Genomic DNA, 6,523 nt, shown 5'->3' on the forward strand with positions numbered 1-6,523 from the left:
GTTTAGTTTACCCATATTATACAAGTATCCAAGCTTGTCGGGTCTAAACCACATTCTATCCCGGTCTTCGCTTAATCTAGCGTTTAGAACCATAAGGTTTCCTTCTAGTTAGCCGGTCTAAGTCCTTGACTTAATTAAAGACCCGTTAACACCCTAATAGGTTAATAAACCTTCTACACAGATTAAATAGCTTCCGGTAGAAGGTGCCTTCAAAAGCTTTAGGATTTTACTGCTACCATCAGGTAAATATTTTTAACTTATTTTCCCTTATACGGGCTTGGGATACGGTATTATAATAATACCGCTTGGTCGGGTATGAGATTATTTAATCGGATTGTGATGTAATAAATCCACATAACCCGTTTTAATCTGTATTGTTTGATAACATAAACATTGGGGGTTAACGACCGTGTCCTGGATATCCTCGGCTCATTTAAGTTCTTAATGGCCACGACCTATGCACGGGGTGCAGTTATGCACCTGACAGATGCAAATGCTAAATATTAAATTACCCACAAGTTGGGGATAACTCATCTGTGGGTTTTATAAGTGGTGAGTCAGTTAATCATGTCCGGCTTCCAAACCAGCCCCACATGTATGACAAACATGTAAAACTGTATACAAGATTTTATTAAAGATTGTCCCAAGTTATAAATGGTTTGTGCCAGGTGCACTCAAATCAATTTTCATAAATGTTTTCAAAATGAGTCAGTTAAATTGTATTTACCAGTGTAAACTGACGTGTTTTCTTAAAGGCTGATTGACAGGTACCTCTCGTAATAGGCTGGAGCTATAGGGTGTCATAGAGGATCTTGCAAATCCATAAGCTACCTGAAATCTGTTGTTTTTGTTTCTTTGTACATTTATGATCCGCCTGTGGATCTTATTACATTACAGTCTGTATATTCATAAACTCGAACACTCAGACATTATGGTTTGTAATAGTTTATTCACCAAGCCTTTCGCTGTGCTATAATATTGTGTGTATTGGCAATGATGATATCAACTACGACACGATACTCCCCGCCGGGCCCACCGGTAATATGTGGAAATATCGGGGTGTGACAATTTGTTTACTGGTTTTCACATACATTAAACATTGAACAGTGCTTTACTATTTGCTTCCGCTGAACGTATTTAACTTTGATTATCTTTATGAATGTTTTATCATTATAAATGGAAACTTTATTTTATAACTTGATGTTAGTTCAATGTGATTGGTGGCCGGATCCTGGTACGTCACACGCCTAGCGGGGTCACCGCAAGTGGTATTTTTGGGGTGTGACATCAGGTCTTGTACCAACACACCCCGTGGTGTTATAGCACGGCCCGTGGTTAGTGTATTTGCTGTACTATCACAGATTCTGCGAATCTTTGAGTTGACCACAAGCCATGTTAGGTTGGCACGGCCCCGTGTTGGTTTGTCTTTTGCTGTTGTCTTTTTCTGCTGGGAATCTTGACTGTGCACGACCCCATGCCTGGTGGACACAGCCCCGTGCCTAAGCTTTTGTCTTTGTTATTTTGTTGTTTTTGGATGTTGATGGGGGTTCGGCAAGTTGTGTCAATCCTTCCTCTTTGTATTTGTGTTGGTTTCCGCTGTTAATTTGTTCATTTTATTCGTTTAAGCTCTTTTGATCCTGTAATTTAAAAGTAAACAAAAAACATGCTTTTCCAACATTAGTACCGAAACGGGGTCGATTTTATGTCTTGTTTGATGTAATTTATATGTTGCATTTTGCGCACATCAATGAGCCATCAACTTTTTTTTTGAGAATTAATGGCGATTTAGAGCGCTAATATATATTTTTCAAACAAAGAGCGGATGCACGGGTAAAGTCAGTTTATCTCCGTTGCAAAAATGTACGACCGCCATTCGACAACTTTTGTATTGAATGACTAGCGAAGCTTGGGACAAGTATTTACAGATGTCGTAAGAACGCATAGAGATAACATGGACAATAATTGTGAAGGAACAACTTTTTTTGCTTTACTATAATTACTATTGTTATTATTAATATTTCTGTTATTACATTGTTACTATCATATTTTTATTATTAGCATTATTAATATTATATTTTTATTATTAGCATTTTTACTATTATACTTTTAGGTGTTATTAATTTATATGAACGATAATATCTGAGGAGTCTGACTTCGAGTGACATCTCACTTATATTTACGGCCCATAAGCTACACATGGTTTTCTTGAGATGTTGGGTAGCCTAGATTGTACGCACTGGTCGTGGGCTGCTTGTCCTACTGCATGGAAAAGTGAACACGCCCGAGGTGATCACCATGGTCCAACCCTAATCCTAGAAGCAGTCGTGTCGCAAGATCTATGGATTTGGCATGACCGGTGGAAAACAATGTTCTTGCAGTTTTATAATCATCAAATCTTATCGATGATGTCATAGACGGGGTTGCACTGGATTTATCATTTTATGCATATGATGTGCACTACAAATATGTGTATTATCTTGTTGACGGTATATATCCGGAGTGGGCCGTCTTGATGAAAAGTCTTTCTTGCCCCGATGATGAAAAACGATTGTACTACAGGAAAAAACATGAGTCGGCGAGAAAAATATCGAATGGGCATTTGGGGTGTTAAAAAAATGATGGATTGTCATTACCCAACCGTCACCTATAGTAATAAAAATAGAATGAAAAATGTAATGTATACTTGCATTATATTACATAATATGATTTTGCAGGACTCGGGCCAAGCCCTTTGTCCCGAATATGATAAAACCGTTCGGCCTGAGAACACAATTTTAACCTATGCGGAGAAAGAAGGTATCTTCCTTAAAATACAAAGGAGAGACACACATTTGGATCTTCGATCGTATTTGGTTGAACATATATGGTTGGATCGCATGCTAAATAATGAGAACAACAACGACGACGAGTAGTTTTTTTTATTCTTTTGTTTATGTAATTTCTTTTTTATTAACTTGGTTTGTATTTTTTTTGTTGTTTAAGTACTTCCGTTTTGCTCCCTGTGGTTGTAACGCCCATAGTTTTTCTTTTAAATTATTTAAATAACAACGTACTTTTTCTAACGAAATTTGGGCATGACCTATTCGTAATAGGAGCGGTCCCCTGTTTTTCACGTTCAAAATATATGTTTGACACGACACTTTTGAAAAGGACATACTATATACCATCAAACAACTACGACATGCATACGAAATTCGTTAAGTTCAAAATACATAACAAGAACTAAGTTTTTAACTACTAGATTTAGACAATTGACCAAAATATTAAGCGTCGTCTTCTTTACATAATTAGCGGAACATGAGGCGGGCCTTGAAGTGTGTTCGAACCGGGCGAAGTTTGAAAGCTAAACTTGAGATTTACCTACATAGTCACAACAAAGCAAACTCATTAAAACTAAACTACTTTCTTTAAAATTCAAAATTTCCATCCTACGGATTTGTAACCGTTTTGACATCCGCAACTTGTAAACTACTACATACTTTCATTCTTGCTCACAAGTATGTTCCAAATGGAACTTCATACCATTCCTTCTAGTCTTATAATCTCATTCTTCGACCCGTTTATAAAAAGGGTCTACACATATACCATTTTCATACTCGATTCAATTGATATATCTAATGTTAAACACAACAATATAATAACATCATGAACTGTACAAGTAGCGTACCTCGGTCTTGATTCCCTTGTTGCTTCGCTTGACTTGAACTCTCTTCCTTAACACCTATACATAACCATTCATTCTTTTAATTTATGTCTCATACTCAATTACACACACCAATTGATAAAACATCATACAATTTACTCATACTTCATAAACACATTCAATTCACATAAAGTTTATGACTTACAAGACTAACACCTTTATTGAGGCATTTTGTCAAACACTTGGTGTGCATAACATGAATGAAGCATAAGATACAAGCGTTCAAAGCATGGTTCTACTAGTTCATTCTTAGATCATTAAAAACAACCCAAATTTCCCACAATAATCATTTGAAATCAGTTTTTAACTATCACTAATTTATCAATAACAACTCTCATACTTCCCATTACAATAATTTGCATATAATTTCATTCATGTTCTTCATTATCTCTCTAATTCAAGTGGGTTTATGCTTCAAATCATCCAACTATCTAGAATCAAACGTATTCCTTGTTCTATTGTGCAATCCTAACTCATAACTACATAATTATTCACATTTACTTCAAGATTGGGTTGAAACCCACTTTCTACAAAACATCAAAACAGAAATTTCGACTTACCAAAGGTTGAACAAGCTTAGATTACTCGATTTAGGGTTCATGCATCCATTAGAACTCTTAATTTCCTTCTGATTTTGAAAATTTGTGAAGTTAGGGTTTTCTCTTGGCCCTTCTTGGCTCTCGTCGATTCCCAGAGAACACGCACAGTGTGTTTTATGTTTTAACTAGGTTAATGCCCGTCCGATGCGCGGCTTCATCAAAAACCATATTATTTACTTTGAAATATAATATTTTGTACAAAGGCATAAAAAACTATTAAAATTAATATATAATCTCATATTGTATAACAGGTCTGTAAAATTTAGTAATATGTAGTCTTGTACTATTGCATAAAAAAATTCTGTTGATCAATATACACCGGTAAAGTAAAAAAGAAATTATCAAAATATGAACCAAATGTTAAAAAATGTGAATGTAATATATGGATGAAAAAAACAACATTAGATAAAAAAAATAATATCATCCAAACACTTGCTAGTTGCTTGAAAATTTGACAATTTGAAATCATTCGGCTTCTTCTTGGTACCTAATATAACCAAAATTAACCAAACACATAATGAATATAGTGATATAAAAGAATTAAATTTATAATTGTAAAACATCTATGAAATGAAAGGTAAATGAATAAAAAAATTAAATGTTGCAGAAACTTACATATCATTTTCCAGAAAATGGCAGCTGAAACCTACATTTAAATTAAGATGGCTACACAACTGATTTAGTCCTGAAAGTTAAAAGAAATAATAAAAAGAAATAATAAAATGGAAAACTTTAATATTCAAGAGCAAGTAATCAATTCAAAATAACAATAAATCAAACCTAAAAGTTGCAGTATAATATAACCAACACGACCGAGCAGAACCCAGGTGATCACTTGTACACATCAACCATCAACTTGAATGATCAAATCATAACGAGCTGACTCAAATGACCAGTTGTCCTCATCAACCATCAATCCGAAAGTTCCATAGTGATATATAACCAACCACACCAGGATAACCAGTTGTATCAATTAAGCATCAAACAATCAATCTTGCCCCGTTTAGTACAAACAATTCTTAACAGAATAATCCAAACATAAAAACATATAAAATAGATGACAAAAATAATATACCTTCTTTAGTCTTTTTGAAAAAACTTCATAATTTAGCAAATCATGTGAATTAGTCAAGGTATAAAATAAAACATCTAATGTGATCAAAATTGAACAGATCAATTTTCAAAATCAAAATAAACCTAATTGAATCTTAATGTAACAACACATACAGGGTCATTCAATACATTTCAAATGACACAGGTTCATGTAATAATCTGTTTTGTTATGAGGCAAAAATTAAAATGCAAATGGACTTGTTTTAACAATTTAATTCACTCAGAAGTATTCATATCTCCATCCAACTCTCTATTTCTTGTATATTCAATATCACAAAGATACAACTCTTTCTTTCTTCTATATTCATGGTGAAGTTGCAAAACATTTATATTGTCAGACTGTCAGGCTCAGATTATGAAAAAAGATGACAACACCATGGCTGCAAGAGAGGTTGCATGAACAACTGCCATCCTACAACCTTGCCATACCATAATGCTATCTTCATTCAATTTTTACTCAGACCTACAAAATCATCATAGCCTTATGTTCAAAGTACAATGCACTTTGAATTAATTTTTATTCAACTTCACAGTCAACACTAAATGATTTGCTTGAGTATTTCAAATGATTTCAAAATGTCAAACCTCAGTTATTCAGCCAGACGTCTGCTTCATCATAGTTTTAGTCTCAGGTGAGAAGCATCTCATCAACATCATTGACTAAATATCCCTTAGGTGTCATCGATCTAATTATCATCAACCAAACATCGATTACACCCAACGCCGCCTAGAACAGCCGCAAACGCCAGCCAGCAACGATTAGATCATCTTGCAACAACACGGCAGCTCTAGCCATTATAGCCTCAGATGACAAAAACATCTGTCCTAATCAAAACTAAATAGATCAATTTTCAAAACAGTATTTCAGATGAATAAGTCCTAATTGAATATTGATGTACCAACACATACAGCGTCAGTCAACACAGTTGAGATGATACAGGTTCAGGTAACAAAAAGAAACCCTCTGTTGTAGAAGCAACCAGTGAAAGAGTTTTCATGGAATTTTTAAGAGGGGTCGGTGACATTGTCGAAGAGTGTAAGGAAATGCTATCACTTAGCATTTCCTGACACTCCTCGACAACATCACCAACGCCTACATGTTTCAAGC

At 34.7% G+C, this 6,523-nt stretch overlaps 1 long non-coding RNA gene across 1 annotated transcript; it reads right to left on the reverse strand.

The window, feature by feature from the left end:
* Nucleotides 1–3,140: 3,140 nt before the first annotated feature.
* LOC110918236 lies at nucleotides 3,141–4,385 on the reverse strand. Its single transcript, XR_002581163.2, has 3 exons — nucleotides 4,264–4,385; nucleotides 3,668–3,721; nucleotides 3,141–3,360 (listed from the first exon to the last, which is right to left on the reverse strand). It is a non-coding gene; the product is annotated as an uncharacterized LOC110918236 (long non-coding RNA).
* Between the last annotated feature and the right edge of the window lie 2,138 nt (nucleotides 4,386–6,523).

The sequence above is a fragment of the Helianthus annuus genome, chromosome 16, assembly GCF_002127325.2.
Source record: "Helianthus annuus cultivar XRQ/B chromosome 16, HanXRQr2.0-SUNRISE, whole genome shotgun sequence".
NCBI classification, from domain to species: domain Eukaryota; kingdom Viridiplantae; phylum Streptophyta; class Magnoliopsida; order Asterales; family Asteraceae; genus Helianthus; species Helianthus annuus.